Here is an 18,166-nt window from a genome sequence, read left to right as displayed (position 1 = left end):
TACGAGACCAAGTGCAACAAAATTCACTCTCACAAAAAGTAACAGAAGCTAAGATGGATAGTTTAAAGAAAGGCATGGAAGCTAAGATGGATGGTATAGAAGAAAAACTTAAACGAAACATGGAAGATTTGAATACATGCGTGGAAGCTAAGATGGATGGTATAGAACAAAATCTTAAAGGCAACATGGAAGACTTGATGACATATTTGAGCAGTTTGCTACAAGAAATTCTTGCTAACGGCGAAAGCGTAGTAAAGGAAACTCATGAGGAGAACAAACAAAATTTAAACATGATTTCATAGACTCTATTGTGGATTGAAGACCCACCATGTTCCAAAGATCGATATGAGAAAGTTTGATGGGAAGGATCCCGTAACATGGATACTACAGATGGAGCAATATTTCGATCTCCATAATGTGAAAAACACACAAAATATACGCATTGCAACTTTATATTTGGAACCAAATCAATTTTTATGGTATCAATGGTTTTTCTCTCATAAACAAACTTTCACTTGGGAAATTTTTATGGAAGAAATGATAGCACATTATGAGGATACAAAAAACAACACTTTTTTTAGCCAATTGATAAATCTCAAACAAAAGGGTTCAATGATGGAGCACATTCAGGACTTCCAAAAATTGAATATAAGGGTAAAATATATTCTAGAGGATCATAGGATTGATGTGTTCATAGGGAATTTAAAGGATAACATCCAACATGAGGTTTGCCTTTGGGAACCTGATTCATTGGAGAAGGCATTCAGGTTGGCAAGAAAAATGGAAAGAAAAATTATCACAACAAGGAAGCCTATCACTCACAACTATAAACATGGAAGTGTTGTTGCCACTAGCCTTCCACAACCTACAAGGTTGACACCACAACAATTGGAAGAAAAGAGAGCAAAAGTGATGCAGGCGCATTCAACCCAAGAGAAAATCACTGTAATTAAGTAGACATAGGGGGTAATGTATTTTAAGGAAGTTGGATTCCTAAGTGATGAATTAATGTAATATTTAGGCTTTTTAGTGCAAAGAATAGGAATTAATTAGATAATGTGAGATGTTTTGTAAATGATCTCAAATAAATGAGAACATGAGTGGTTATTAATGACAAAAGAGTTAAAAGTCAATTAGGACACTTAAAACAATTCCTTGATTCGAGGAACTAAGGAGAGCTCTTAGGAATAAATGGAGATTAGAAGTGGATATAGAGGATAGAGAGGATTTAGGAGTCAGTTCAATAGATTTAGGAATGGAACCAAAATTAGTTAAATAGAGCTTTCTGATATAAATGTAAGCCTATTGGCAGAGTAGAGAAGGAGGCCACGATATTGAAGAACGGGGCTATGAGAGATAGAGAAGTCTCAATTGTAATCAGTTTTTCATATTTATATATATAGAGGTTCATTCGGGAACTGTGTAAGTGTGTGAATGAATATCGAATGATTGAATTACATGTAAACAATGAATTCGTAAGTTCTGTGATAGGGTTGGAGGCAGAATTCAATGGAATGGCGAAGGTCCAGAACCTTTTGAAGAAACCGAGGAACCATCACAACCATTGAAAACAACGTAAAATCTAAGTAAACAAGTCGAATAGACAAGTGAAGTATGGTTACATAACAGCCGTTGGATCATTAAGATCAACGGCCAGGATTAAGTTGCATCGGTGAAACACTATCGCATCACATCATTTCAGTGCAAAGGAATGCGGCCTATTGAACTGCTGAACTCCAATATTACGACATAACCGGATCTAAAATTTTATAAAGGCAGATTTATAATCCTATCGGGTCCAAGAGCCTGATCGCATTGGAGCTTTTAAGTGTTTTAGCATCAGGCCTTGAAAACCTCTGACTTGCGATATTGCGATGAAGAGATGTGTCGATAGCCAATAAGCGAAGATCAAAGGTGTTGGCGATCAAAGGTAAAAGGTATTTGTAATCGGAGAAGGCGGAGATCAGAGTAGCGCAACAAAAGGCTTGGAAGGAGTGGACCCGACGATATTTGTGAACACAGGCTTATAACTTTTGAAGTCCGGCTCAAGGGTTCGAAGCGGGTTTTCCTTTGTTTTCTGGTGTATTCCGAAAAATGATATAATCGCATATCGGGGAAGCAGAAGGAGTATGCTGTGTGCCGCGGAGAAGCGATACCCCGATTGCGATAAAGTTAACCTCAGAAAGTGTGCAGAGGCCATACAAAGGCAAAAGGTATGTTTGCAGGGTTTTTCCTTTGTAAATGGTTTGTAAAGGAAAAGAGCATTGATAGAAGCTTTTATACGATAATTATATATTAACCAAGGTTAGCAAAGGGAAAGGTTATATATATGCGGGCTTAAAGGGTTGTATAAAGGTTACGAAGGGTTTTAACAATCCCGATAAGAGAGATTTGAGGAAGGCTTTAATAAAAGGGATAATGAAGGTTATGAGGAGGTAAATAGTCCCGATAGGAGGTTTAAGCAGGGTGATTGAGTTCTGATATAAAGGAACTGATGAATAGGGCCTTAACCATTGATGGTTGAAGATTTAACTCCTTTGAGAGTTAAATACCTGGGACAAATGTGTAGATGCATTTTATATGCATACTATGGATGTAAGCGGGGCTAACCCTGCGTCATTTGGTATCAGAGCAGAATTGTAATCAGAGCGGGGAAAGATTTCCTATGAAAAGGATTTTGCACAGAGAAGAAGGTACTGTGCATAAGTTAATTGATGAATGATAGAGGCTACAACAGAAAATTGTAGGGGAACTTTTGAAGTTCTTGGGATATTGTAGCAGTTCCAGTAGAGGCTTGGAGTAGACAGGAACATAGGATTCCTTGAAGAAAAGTGAGAGAAATATTTCTTAGTACAAGTTCTGAAGGAAAGAGGACTTGGAGACCAAACAGAGGACAATCCATTCAAGTGCAGAAGAATGGGAGAACATGATCATACACAAATCTTGGAGGTAAGATAGTGTGTTTTGTTTCAAACAGAAAGCGAAGATTGTGGTTGCAAATGAAACATCTCAGCAAAGGATAGCAAGAGAAGTTGTCAGAGGAGAACTAGATGTGTTCTTGAAGGCAAAGTAAGGAAAACACTTTGAAGGAGAAGTGGCAGTGAACCTGAAGAATCCAACAAGAGGTTGGACAGAGAGAGGACAACTGAAGTATTCTCAAGAGAGAGTAAAAGATTGCAGAAGCCTAGAAGGAGCAAAGGTATTGCTCAAGAGGAGGTTCCAGACAAAGGACCTATGCTTACCAAAAGACTGAGTGAGGAGAACTTAGTGAGGTAGGATTACAGCGAGGAGGACTAGCTGTTGCAGAGGCTTATTACAAATGAGTAAGGAGCTCATGAAGGAAGAGGAGAAGAAGATGAGTACTAAAAGTCATAGCAAAGTTTTAGAGAGAAGCTACAATAGAAGATATGAGAAGAAGAATGCCAAAGTAGATGGAAAGAGACTGAGTCAAGAGGAGATTGACAAGGAGTTGGCTAAGATAAGAAAAGAACTTGGTGTGTTAACAATGCAGCTAAAAGAAAACCAGAGACAAGGTTGGGTATTAAGGAAGAAGCCAATAGAGTGGCATGAGATGCAGAGAGGGCTACAAAAAAAGCAAGTAAAGTGGCTGAGGGAAAAACTCAAGGAAGTTGAGTTGGAAATGGAAGAGTCCATTTTTGAACCAGAATAGGGAGAAGATGAAGAGTTGATGTATAAGACCATCAAGCCTTGTGTTTTTTAACCTAATAGTTTGGTTGTGCTTGCAGGATGCATAGGAGAGGATAGACAGTCATGTAAAGCTATCGAAAGCATGGAGGAGTATCTTATAGAAGATGAATACTCTGAAGTGAGGCTGAATAGATCTCTTAAATTGAAGTATGAGGAGCATGTGTTTTAGGGGATAAAAGGTATAGTAGAGCAATAGAGTATGATGAAGAAGATCTCTCAAATGAGGAAAGTATTGAGTTGTTAGAGTAGAAAGAACTCATTGACAAATAAATAATTGGAGCTCTTACAAGACAAGAACCATTCCTTGTGAAGCAAGGAGATGAAGTTGAGCTTGAGGAGTTGAATCACGTAGAAGATTCCAAGCAGCAAGGAAATGTGATGAGTAAAGAGTCAGGTAAGACCGAAAAGTCTTATGATTTTAAAATTAATAATTTGTGGATGATTGCAAGTACATCACAGGAGAATGAACAAACTTTAGAGTTTGTTAGGGAGAAGGAGCAGAATCTAAAATCTGTTCAGATCAAGGCTGAGATGGCAAGATCTTAGAGCCAGAAGGAGATAGAAGAGTCACCTAGGAGTAGGCAGCAGAATGTTAGAACTGTCATAGAGGAGGAGGATGGAAGTCTTATTCCAATCAAGACTGAAGAAATGTTGTGCCAAATAAATGATCAAATGAATGTCATTGGGGAGGGACAGAGATTTTTTGAAGATGATATGGAGGTTCTTAAAAAAAGAGGGTAAGGATGAAAGGGAGGCAATAACAATCAAACGATTTCAAAGAAGAGTTAACCAGCAGCAGGCTAAGGAAGAAGAAATTCACTACTATGAACAAAAGCATGGAGGAATCATTGAAATAGATGATGCGGAGGAGAGCTAATTGACAGTCTTATGAATTCTTTTGAGAATTCAAATCAGCATACTAAAATGCTGATAGAGGAGGACAAAACAGAGTAGCAAACTGAATTGTCTCCAAAGGAAAATGAGGCACAGAAGCCTTATGTTTTTTATTTTAACAAATGTTTTGAGAATGCAGGTTTAGTTGCAGATGCTGGAGGAAATTTGGCAATATTGAGCAGCCAAATAAAAATGAAGGAAGAAGATTCCGTGGAAGAATTTAATCCATGGAACAGAAATGTTCAATTGTTGGAGAGAATGCTGGAAAGTCAGAATTCAATGCAGAAATTAGATGTTGTAGAGGGACATATCCTTAAATATATTTAGGAAGTTTGGCTGGAAGCAATGTCTACAGTGGTACCTAGAACAGTAACTACAACAATAACTAGGGCAAAAAAAGTTGGAGCAAGAGCAAAAGTAGAAGAAAAAGTAAGAATCTAACAACTTCAAAGAGAGGAAAACAAATAACAATTTGAAGAGTTAGTGGACAATAGCAACAACCTAAAGAAAAGAGAAAGAGGTAACAGTGAATGGAAGAATACGGACCAGCCCAAAGATATACTAGAGATGGATATTGAAGAGTTATGGCAGTTAATGATGAAGCAGTCCATATGGAGGAAAATGATAGCAGCAGGAAGGATGATCAATCAGAACTTGAACCTGATTGACAAGGAAAGGAAGATGAAACAAAAGATAGTAGACATGCAGCAACAACAAACAAGCAAAGAATTTGAACAATTACAAAACAAAGTATGGGATCCAGGAAGACAAAGATCAGAAAACGCATGATCAAGAGATCATGAATATTTTCTACTTTGGGAGTCTGATGCAGGAGCATTCAACCCAAGATAAAATAATTGTAATTAAGTAGATATAGGGGGTCATGTACTTTAAGGAAGTTGGATTCCTAAGTGATGAATTAATGTAATATTTATGCTTTTGAGTGAATAGAATTGGAATTAATTAGATAATGTGAGATGGTTTGTAAATTCTCTCAAATAAAAGAGACATGAGTGGTTATTAATGACAAAAGAGTTAAAAGTCAATTAGGACTCTTAAAACAGTTCCCTGATTTGAGGAACTAAGGAGAGCTCTTAGTAATTAAATGGAGATTAGAAGTGGATATAGAGGACAGAGAGGATTTAGGAGTCAGTTCAATAGATTTAGGAATGGAACTAGAATTAGTTAAATAGAGCTTTCTGATATAAATGTAAGCCTATGGGCAGAGTAGAGAATGAGACCACGATATTGAAGAATAGGCCTGTGAGAGACAGAGAAGTCTCGATTGTAATCAGTTGTTCATATTTATATATATAGAGGTTCATTCTGGAACTTTGTAAGTGTGTGAACGAATATCGAATGATTGAATTACATGTAAACTATGAATTCGTAGGTTCTGTGATAGGGCTGCAAGCAGAATTTAGTGGAATAGCGAACGTCTAGAACATTTTGAAGAAACCTGGGAACCATCGCAACCACTGAAAACACCGTAAAATCTAAGTAAACAAATCGAACGGAGAAGTGAAGTATGGTTTCACAACAACCGTTGGATCTTTAAGATCAACAGCTAGGATTAAGTCTCATTGGTGAAACACTATTGCATCGCATCATTTCAGTGGAGAGGAATCGAGCCTATTGGACTGCCGAACTCTGATATTATGACATAACCAAATCCAAAATTTTATAAAGGCAGATTTATAATCCCATCGGGTCTGAGAGCCTGATCGCATCGAAGCTTTTATGTGTTTTAGCATCGGGCCTTGAAAACCTCTGACTTACGATATTGCGATGAAGAGATGTGCCAATAGCCAATAAGCGGAGATCAAAGGTGTCAGCGATCGGAGGTAAAAGGTATCGACAATCAGAGAAGCTGGAGATCGGAGTAGCTCAATAGAAGGCTTGGAAGGAGCGGACCCAACAATATTTTTGAACGTGGGCTTATAACTTTTGAAGTCTAGCTCAAGGGTTCAAAGCGGGTTTTCCTTTGTTTTTCGGTGTATTCCAGAAAATGATATAGTCACATGTCGAGAAAATAGAAGGAGTATGATGTGTGCCGCGGAGAAGCGATACCCCGATTGCGATAAAGTTAACCTCGGAAAGTGTGTAGAGGCCATAGAAAGGCAAAAGGTATGTTTGCGGGGTTTTTCCTTTGTAAATGGTTTATAAAGGAAAAGATCGTCGATAGAAGCTTTGATATGATAATTATATATTAACCAAGGTTAGCAAAGGGAAAGGTTATATATATGCGGGCTTAAAGGGTTGTATAAAGGTTACGAAGGGTTTTAACAATCCCGATAAGAGAGATTTGAGGAAGGCTTTAATAAAAGGGATAATGAAGGTTATGAGGTTATAAATCGTCCCGATAGGAGGCTTAAGTAGGGTGATTGAGTTCTGATATAAAGGAACTGATGAATAGGGCCTTAACCATTGATGGTTGAAGATTTAACTCCTTTGAGAGTTAAATACCTGGGACAAATGTGTGAATGCATTCTACATGCATATTGTGGGTGTAAGCAGGAGTAACCCTACATCAAAAAGGGATTTGTGATAGCTGTGATAGAAGATACACTAAATGTCATAAGTGTGATGAGAAGATATTATTTTACATAGATTGTGAAGACGAGGAAGAAAAGGAAAAAGAAATGTCAAAAGAAGAGGATATACACCAAGAACAAACCCTAGAGAAAGAAGAAATGAATCTGACCATATCTTGTAATGCATTTGCTGGGATTACCACCCCTCAAACTATCAAGATAGAAAGACATATCAAGAAGAAAAAGGTAATAGTCTTAATTGATTTGGGAAGTACCCATAATTGTATTCATTGTAAGATAGCCAAGGAATTGAACTGCTTCCTATATCCAGCACCAAAGTGTCAAGTGATGGTTGCAAGTGGAGGAACCATAAATTGCTCTAGAAAGTGCCATAATATCAAGCTATCCATGGGAGAATATGTATTGAATAGCCCAATTCTTTCCATCCCAATGGGTGGTGTTGATGTTGTACTAGGAGTCCAATGGCTACAATCCTTGGGTACAATAGCTTTTAATTTTCAAGAACTTTTCATGAAATTTTATTTGGAAGGAAAGGAAGTTGAATTAAGGGGCATCATAGGGAAACCGGGAAAGATAATAAGCTCTAAAAAAATGAAAAGGCTTCTAAATAAAGAACAATGAGGCATAATTGGACAATTATGTTCGCTAGAGGTTCCCACATTGAAATCATCTATTTCTCCAGATCTCCAAAAATTCTTGGAAAATAATTCCAAGGTATTTGAGACTCCCAAAGGCCTCCCACCAATTTGTGATCATGATCATGTTATTCATTTGATTCCAGGAAGTGTTCCTCCAAATATTAGGCCTTATAGATATCCCTATGCCCAAAAGAGTGAAATTTAATGCATGGTTGCAGAAATGATAGAGGCTGGTATAATTCAAACTAGTCAAAGTTCTTTCTCAATTCTAGTAGTATTGGTGCACAAGAAGGATGGGTCATGGTGCATGTTCCTAGATTATATGGAGCTCAAAAAGCTCACTATTATAGATAAATTTCCCATTCCTGTCATTGATGAATTATTTGATGAATTGCATGGATCAATTTACTTCACCAAGTTGGATCTTTGTTCAAGATATCATCAAATCATAATGAAGACTGAAGACATTTAAAAAAAAACATTTAGAATGCATGAGGGTCATTATGAATTTTTGTTCATGCCTTTTGTCCTTATCAATTCACCTTCTACATTTTAAGGTTTGATGAATTCCATTTTCAAACCCTTCCTTAGAAAATTTGAGTTAGTATTTTTTGATGATATATTAATGTACAACAAGTATCGGAAGGATCATGTTCAACATGTTGACAGGGTGCTCAAACTATTGGAGGAGAAACAATTATATGCAAAAAGCTCCAACTATTTCTTTGGAGTACAAGAGGTGGAATATCTAGGTCATATTGTATCTCATGAAGGTGTGAAGGTAGACCTTAGAAAAAAAAATCCATTAAGGAATGGAAAATCCCCACATCCATAAAACATTTGTGAGGATTTCTCGGGTTGACCGGGTATTATTGCAAGTTTTTTAAGAATTATGGGTGAATAGCAACACCTCTAACAACATTATTGAAGAAACATGCATTTTCATGGACTCCAGAATCAACAAAGGCTTTTGAACATCTTAAAGAGTCAATGTGCCAAGCAACAGTCTTAGCTACGCCAGACTTCACAAAAACCTTTATTGTGGAATGTGATGCCTTAGGAAATGGAATTGGTGCTGCTTTAATGGAAGAATAAAGACCCATTGCTTTTGAAAGTTGTCCAATCAAAGGAAAGTATTTACACAAAGCTATTTATGAGAAGGAAATGTTGGCAATACTACATGCACTTAAGAAATGGCGACCCTACCTAATGGGAAGACACTTCAAGGTAAAAATAGATCATGATAGTCTTAAATACATTTTAGAACAAGATTATCTTCAGAAGACCAGCAAAAATGGGTTACAAAGTTGTTGGGGTATGACTTTGAAATCATCTACAAACAGGGGAAGAAAAATGTTGTGGCAGATGAACTCTCAAGAAACGATGAGGATGTGGAAGCATTTTTTTTGCGCCATTTCTATTATCCAACCAAATTGGATAAATGAAGCAAGGGATGAATGGAATAATGATGAAGAAGTTTGGGAACTCATTCAAAAGATACAACAAGATCCCAGTAAATTTGATACATTTAGCTGGAAAAACGGTTCATTATGGTACAAATATTGCTTATACCTATGTATGAATTCCCAACTCAAACAAAAGACCTTATGGAATCGTACACCTCTCCCTTAGGAGGGAACTCAAGATTTTTAAAAACTTACCAGAGGGTTAAGAAGGATTTTTTTGGGATGGCCTTAAATTGGATATTCAAATGTTTGTGGCAGAATGTTTGGTTTTCCAACAAAATAAATTTGGAACAATTAAGACCCCAAGTCTATTACAACCTTTATCCATTCCAAGCCAATGTTGGGAGGAGGTTTCAATGGATTTTATCACAGACTTACCCAAGTCCGAAGGAAAGAGCGTCATCATGGTGGCAGTTGATAGACTTACCAAGTATGCACACTTGTGCATTATAGAATCAACTTAAATCCAATACAGTTTCTACTTCATTTATGGAAAAAATTCAAAAGCTAAATGGAAACCCCAAGATTATTGTATGTCATAGAGATCCCATTTTCATTGGAAATTTTTGGACAAAATTATTTTCTTGTCTTGGTACTTAGTTAGCTCATATCTCATCTTATCATCCTCATTCTGATGGGAAAAGTAAGATAGTGAAAAAATGTTTGGAAGGATATCTCCGATGCTTTGTATCTGATAAACAGATACAATGGGTCAAATGGTTGCCTCTGGTTGAATGGTGGTATAACACTTCCTTCCATACTGCAGCAAAAATGACCCCATTTATGGCACTTTATGGATATCATCCACCATCCATCACATCATACTTAAGAGAAAATTCTAAGGTTCAAGCAGTGGAAGATCACATCGAGCATCAACAATAAGTTCTCCAACTCTTAAAGGATAACCTCATTTTTGTGCAGAATAGAATGAAACAACAGGCAGATCAACATTGCAGCGAAATAGTTTTTGATGTATGTGACTGGGATTCCTACGGATACAACCATATAAGAAAATGTCCCTCAAGTAAGCTAAGAAGGATAATAAATTATCACCAAAGTATTATGGTTCGTACAAGGTGTTGCAAAAGATTGGTACTATGGTATACAAATTGGAGCTTCCTGCAGCTTCCCGAGTGCACCCAATTTTCCATGTTTCATGCTTAAAGAAGGTTTTAGGTGACAAACTTCTAGTTCAAACAATATTGCCAAAACTTGATGACGAAGGAAAATAATTTTGGACCCTGAAGCAGTGACAGAAACAAGAACTCAATAGCTACGAAATCAATCAATTTCAGAGTATCTCATCAAGTGGAAGAACTTACCCACTAAAGATTCCACATGGGAGGGTGAGAATTTTATACAGAAGCATCCAAAACTACTCAAGCGTTGAGGAAAACACTTTTTTGAAGGAGAGAGGCATGTTAGGTCCCTATAATACTAGTTATTCCCCCATTACTATTGTCATTGTAGCCCTTATTGTTATTTTTGTACCCCTATCGTCCGCATATTGTTATTATTGTGCCCCATGGAAGCCCACTATTGTTATTGTTGTGCACTTATATTATTATTGTTATGTCAGCTTTGATTATATTGTGACCCCTTAGAATCTAGAAAGGAGGTTTTTTCATTTGTATCATCGAATAATTATTCATGTGTGTAATGTAAAGGATGTTTACCCCTCAAAGAGGCTAATTTTGAAGTTGTCAAACTATCTTTTCTTCTATTTTGTGAGCTAGTTACTTAACATGATATGAAACGAAAAAGAATATGGATGTTTCCAAAAAATCACCAGAAAACATAATTTGAGGTGATGAACTAAGAAGAGGGGTTTATAATGGCCCAGTATGGTTGTCTATTCTAAGAACCTTGAATTCCACAAGAAAATGGACTACTTGTTATGTCACAATCAACCCATAAATTCTTCACCTGTGCAACCGTAACTCGATAAGGAGGATTAAACTTCTAGTTAGGAGCAAGCCAGTAAGGCCATTCAAGGCCAACCTTTTGAAGAGTAGACCTTTCAATAAGGATTGCATGTAAACCTTTTAACACCATTGCATACAAGTTACTCTTGCTTGCATAAATTCAGATAGGCTTTGATATAGGATACAATTATTAGATTTGGATGATGGACCCTTCCAGATATGGAATATCATGGGGCCTAATCCTATCTTATAAATCTGGAACAATGGCTAAGATTGGTGAGGTTACAAATAGAATTTATTTCTTCTTAAGATTAATAGGGCCCTGCTAGAGTTTCTCAAATCTCTTGAGCCATAGAAAGGTTGAACTAAATTATTCAAAAATTTTGTTACTTTTTTCATCCTCATAATGAGGCATGGTTGTCTGCAACAAAATATTTCAAAAATCGCTCAACCATTTTAATTCTCATTCTTATAATGATAGCAGGAGTGAAAATTGCTTGATTTATGGAGAGGACATAGAACACAAATCTTTGGAGTATTTATAAGGCTAGGGACAACTTATAAGGTTTTGATGGAGAAAAAAATGATTGTAACTGTGAAGAGATTCAATAATTCTAACAAGATGACTAGGCATGAATTTGAGAGGCATGTGAATATGGTGGGTAACCTTTGACACCAAAATATAGATTCTCTGTGAGCTTATTTGCAAGCCAAGGAGAATATTCTTGTCTATTATCACTATCCCAATGGAAGCCTATTTTCTCAAATCCATGGTATATGCATGATTAACTCTAAAGTCCTTCACTTCAAGCTGTAAAAATAGAAGTAGATCATTTTTATTTGTTACACAGTTTTTGTTTCTTAGCCTGACAGTCACTCATGTCTTCCATTCGGTTTAAACATTTCTCTCATCTATTTGAACCCAAGATCTTTACTATTTCTTGTAACTCATGTTGAAAAGTTGCAATTGTGTTGAATATACAAGATAGACATTGAATAGACTATTCTATAAGTAGAATTTTGATAAAAATAAGTAGAATGTCCCTGTGTGCTCTGAGAACCCCTGGATCATAACAAACTTAAGGTCGCAATATACATCACAGATTTACCAGATGATTTTTCCTTAGGAACTGGGTTTCTGACCTCTTTATTTTTCGTTCCCTTAACTATTCCGAAATATCTATGGCTCTCTTTGTAGGTTTCAATTAGACTTGAACGGTTCTCTACTGATTTCTTTCGGGGCATCATTTGGGCTTGCTTGTTTATTTTCTTTTATTTTCCCTTTAAAGTCTACCAAAGATATTACGGTCCCATTAACCTATTTTGGTTACTAGGGGACATTGATATCAAAACTCCAATTGCATATATAAAGAATTTAATTAAATAATAAAAACCTACAATGAAATTTAAAGTGTTGGTATTTAACTACTTAATTAAATAAATCTGAAAATCACCCCCCACACCTAGCTTACTTGTAGTCTAAATAATTATATCTCAGTATTTAAACCATTGAAACCCAATATGGTGTTTTCAATAGTCATTCTTTTCTAATAATGTGACTTTCAGTCTACATAATTAAAAAATTGATATGAAACTATAACGAATATGGATATTTCCAGAAAATCGCTAGAAAACATAATTTGAGGTGATGAACTAAGAAGAGAGGTTTATAATTGCCTAGTATCATTTTTTATTCTAGTCATCTACAATTTTCCAAGGCAATGGATTTCTTGTTATGTCACAATCAACCCAGAAAATATTCACTGACACAACCTTAATTGGCTAAGGAGGATTAAACTTGTAGTTAGGAGCAAGTCAATAAGGCCTTTCAAGACCAACATTTCAATAAATATTACACGTAAACCTTCCAATACTATTGCATACAAGTTATTCTCATTAATAAATAAAAAAAATTATTTTAATGGGGACATGCTTTTCAAGTTTCAATCACATAAATAATAACCCTATAAATCTTGCTATTATGTTCAAACATTGCATTCATTGATAGTCGTTATCTCGGAGCAACTCTAGAATGTAATGGACTACTTACTAGCCATTTGTATGTAGCCTAGAATGGGCGAGTTATCATTGGAGTGAAGTAGGTGTTGTAGACATTCCACCTGAGGATATTTTCCAAAACGGAAGGCTTAATCTTGGCATGATGCTACTTGTGGATTTTGAAGAACATGGTATTGTGGATGATGAGTCCTTAAAAAATACCTAAAAATATTCCATGTCATGTCCCTATGCATAATGGATAAAGAGATAGAAGATTACCCTCAAATATATTGTCTATTTTTTTTCTAGAAGCATAAAGTGTATGAACAATTTATTGGATTAGTAAAGGTGATTTATGAACTCTCAATATAACTTAGGTGCCTTGGATGTGAACTATAAACTTTCCATAGATTATTGACTATATTGGTTTACAGGTTGATGATTTGGATGATACAATGGAAAACATGGGAATAGAGCTTTTTGTTACCATTGAAGGCTTATGGGTAAGTGATTTGCATGTAAATATGCTATTACTTATTTTTGAATTTATGTTTTCATGTTTTATGAGCCATTTGTTTAAATATGAATTTCAATATCCAGGAATAAGCGAAGGCTTTGGAAATGTTGTTGCTTCCTATGGAAAAATATGGAACGTAATCTCTTGGTTCCATGGGGAATGATACACCTTTAGCTATGATTTCAAATATACCAAAAATAATATTTGAGTATTCAAGCATATGTTTGCTTAAGTAATAAACCCTCCTATTCTTCTAGTTCATGAAGAAAGTTTCATCTCAATGGAATGTGTGATTGCTCTAGAAGGGGATCTCACAAAAACTAGTCAGAAGTAGCTCCATCGACTTTCTCTTAAAGGTCCTATTCTTTCCATTGAGGAAACATAAGCAATATTAAAATGAATTACCAAGATTGGCATACCAAAGTGCTTGATATCACATTTCCAAAAGAGCATGGCTCTAGAGGATTGGAGGAGAACTTGGATAGGATATGCTTGAAGACTTGCCATGCAATTCGTGAAGGTTACAAATTAATAGTGTTATCAAATAGAGGTGGGTACTATAAATGCCTTTACCTCCTTAGCTTGTCTCTTATGGTTATTCTAATAGCCAAAATATACTTTAATCATTGTTATTTGTATACAATATTTTCTCTTATATAGATAGTGGCTAAGTTTTCCTAACCCCAATAAGGATGAAAGTGTCACTAAACAAATCTTGACTTTTACAACTAGATCATCCAAGTAGGTCCTTGTTAGCTCTTTGTTAGTTGTTGGTGTTGCGCATCACCATCTTGTCTCAGGGTTAGAGAAAACTCAAATTGGGTTGGTTATAGAGTTAGGGGAGCCACGAAAAGTGCATCATTTTTCCATGCTAGTAGGGTATGGAGGAGATGTTATATGCCCCTACATAGAAATTGAAGTTATATGGAGACTATAGTTGATGGAAAAATCCTATCAAAGAAGAATGGAAACTTACATACTAACAAAGATTTGGTTTAGAAATACATCAAAACAAGTAAATATGGCATGTTGAAGGTTTTAGAAAAGATGGGAATTTCTACTTTGGCATCTAACAAAGGTGCTTAAATTTTCAAGGAACTTGGACTTTCATCAAAATTTGTTCAAAGGTGCTTTAGGGAAAACCAAGTTGACTGGAGGGAGAAACATTTGATATTCTTGCTCAAGATACACTCTGCTTACATAATTTGGCATTTCCTAGTCATATTTTACCCAAAGGGAATGTTGATGCACATGCTTTTCCCAATCCTAGAGACCACCGCTAGTGTAAAGATAGTGAAGTGCATTTAAATGACCCATGGGCCATTGTAAATCTTTAAGAATAAGCTCACAAAAATAGTGTCGTAGTGTATTAGAAATACTATAAAATAATTCAGGATTTAAACAAACACTGCAATTTGAGAGGGATGCTTAGATTTAAGTACCAGATAGGAAGATTTCTTTGGGATTAGTGATATTATGAAGTGATTTTGCACAATTGTTGTTTGTTATGGTTTATTTTCACTAGAGGTTCATACAACTTTGGCTATTGCAATCAATAAAATTAAAGCAAAATATAATATAGGTCTCCATATTCATCTATCTTTTGGAACAACATAAGGATAAGAAAAAAAATTCCAACAACTAATAATAATCAATAATCCTACATGTGTTCTTACTTATGAAAACAAGACACTAAAAGATACCTTAGACTGATTTCTTTCATGCACCATCAGTATTAATATTTATTTCTGCCTTGGTTTTATGTGCCTCAGGTGAAGGAGGAGAGAATCCATTGTGGTTAGGACAACTCCTTGATGGATCGGTGAATCCTAAAAGAAGTGAAATCAAACAAGTTGCAAGTGGGTGGTTTGGTGTTTCTAGTGTCTATCTTACTAATGTAGATGAAATTCAGATTAAGATGGCTTAGGTATGGAATTTTCTTTTCAAGGAGTCTATAGAAGGTAATTTATTGATGATACTGGTGGCAGTTTGGGAGAGCACATCTTCTGAGATAGCATCATGATTTGCACTTATTTCCAATACATGTTGTTAGGCTTATTATTTTTTGTGCATGGTATACTTTTAGGTATGCATGTGAAGGCTCCTTCCTACATTACACTGGATATTTTCTATTAACATTTATTTTAAATGTTCCTCTACAAGGTGAAAATATTTGCGAGGGTGGTGAACTTGATGGCCATAAAGTCATTGGTGATATTGCAGTTACAAGAAATTCAATATCAATGTGGGGCTTATTAGCCCTCCACATCATGATATTTATTATATTGAATATCTTGCACAACTTATTTATGATATTAAGGTAATTATAGAGATTAGACTTGAAGAATTTTGGTTTTTATTTTTAAAGAACTTATACACATCGTTTTGTTATGTGTTATTTTGTTTTTATTCAATTCTTACAATGGTTTAAGAATTTAGCATGCCTTGGGATATCCTAAAAGGATATGGGTTTTGCATTCCAATTGAAGATTAGAAGGATTTGTTCCTGAACTTTATATGCAGTTCTATCAACTAATCCATGCAAAATGAATTTCATAATTTAGGCTTAAATCACTAGTAAGGCCAATTTTTTCTTGACATGAAATGCACAGGCACAAATTTTATCTAAATGGTATGGAATCTGGAGGTTTCTTTGAGTATTATCTTTCTTCGCAATCCCACTTTTCTTGAACCACACACAATTTCCAATGTTTGTTAGCCCGAACAATGAAATGTACATCTCCTAAAAGGGTTGTCAACCAAATTTCATCAAAAACATCTGCCTTCTTTTCAAAAAAATGCTAGGGACCTTTACATGTTGTAAGGTTTCATTTTCAAAATATGAAGTTTGCAGTGCTAGAAGGTGAGAAAGCCATATCCAACTATTTTGATGGATTTTTCTATAGAATCCTAATCTAGATGCTAGAATCAGCATAACACTAGTCTTTGAAGCTAGAGATGGAGTGATAGAAAGTGGTGTATTAAAGGCCCATTCAAACCATGTATTTATTTAGGACGTGATGGTGGTGTCGGAGCATCTTGCTAGACAAGAACAAAAAATGTTGGGCTACCATGGGAACTTGCACTAGTGGAGTCTCATCAGACACTGGTGGCTAATGAATTGTATGGTCATACAGTTATACAAATAGATGGTCAACTAAAAACATGAAGATATGTTGTCGCAACTACTCTCCTTGGTGCAAAAGAGTTTCATTTAGTACATCACCCCTTATTAGTTTGGGTTGCATCATGATGCACAAACATCATAAAAGCACATGTCTAGCTAGTATTACTACTCAGGACCCTATTTTAAGGGAAGATTTGTAGGAGAACTAGAACATGTCATTAATTTCTTCTTCATGCTTGCCAAAGAGGTTTGTGAATGTATGTTCGATATGGGTTTCAAAATAGTAAAGGAGATGTTGGGTAGTGAAAATATGCTAGATATGGATAATGATGTTATAGACAGTAATGAGAAGATTGAAAATATTGATATTTGTTTTCTACTTCAGCCTGCAACAAAGATTCACCTATAAGTTGCTCAATATTGTGTTCAAGCTCAAGATTATGGTTTGAATATGGCCTTGGACCAAGAGCTGATCAAGGCTTCAAAGGAAACTCTAGAGAAAGGTATACTTGCTTACATGGAGATGTCCATAATAAATTTCAATAGATATTTTTGTATAATGGTTAGCCATGACTTTACAAAAATTTATAAAATATGATGGGTTTGCCCACAAACACGATTCATGTAAAATAACAGGCAATGCAGGTTAGAGCCTTGGGGCATTCCTTTGTTCAGGTGTTACCCTAGAGTTGGAAGGGGACATAAATGATTATGTTTGTAAGGGTTTATCAGGAGGCAAGATCATGGTTTACCCTCATAGAAGAATCTAGTTTGGTCCTAAAGAAAACATTGTCATTGGAATGTTTCTCTATATGGGGAAACAAGTTGAGAAGTGTACTTCACTGGTATGGAAGCATAGGGTTTTTTTGTGAGGAATGAAGGTGCAAAAGAAGTGTTTGAAGGAGTAGGAGATCATGGATGTGAATACATGGTTGGTGGAATTGTGGTCATTTTTGGAGACACTACGAGGAATTTTATAGCTAGAATGAGTGGAGGTATTTCCTATGCTGTTAATGTTGATGGAAAATTTGATTCAAGATGCAACCTCAAGTTGGTAGAACTTGGAAATTTTGAATAGGAAGCTGATGTCATGACACTGAAGATGATGATAGAACAACACTGGCATCACTCTAATAGTTAGTTGGCAAGAGAAGTCCTTGTTGAATTTGAATGTTTCCTCCCAACGTTCGTGAAAGTATTCCCACGATACTATAAAAGAGTTTTGCAAGAAATGAAGGCTAGGAATACTGTGTAGGAAGTAGGGTAGGCTGACTTGATGAAGAAATATGCCTTAGAGGAGTTGAAGAGGATGGAAAAAGTTTCTTCAAACCAACATAA

General features: G+C 35.8%; 1 pseudogene; it reads left to right on the top strand.

Moving 5' to 3' along the window:
* Positions 1-3,319: 3,319 nt before the first annotated feature.
* On the top strand, positions 3,320-18,083 carry LOC149207399 (glutamate synthase 1 [NADH], chloroplastic-like; annotated as a pseudogene).
* Positions 18,084-18,166: the final 83 nt, after the last annotated feature.

Source organism: Pinus tabuliformis, chromosome 1_2 (assembly GCF_031772625.1).
Source record: "Pinus tabuliformis cultivar Carrire ecotype Pingquan chromosome 1_2, CPIR1, whole genome shotgun sequence".
NCBI classification, from domain to species: Eukaryota; Viridiplantae; Streptophyta; class Pinopsida; order Pinales; family Pinaceae; genus Pinus; species Pinus tabuliformis.
Note: the sequence above shows the minus strand (reverse complement) of the source record. Positions and strands in the feature narration are given on the sequence as shown.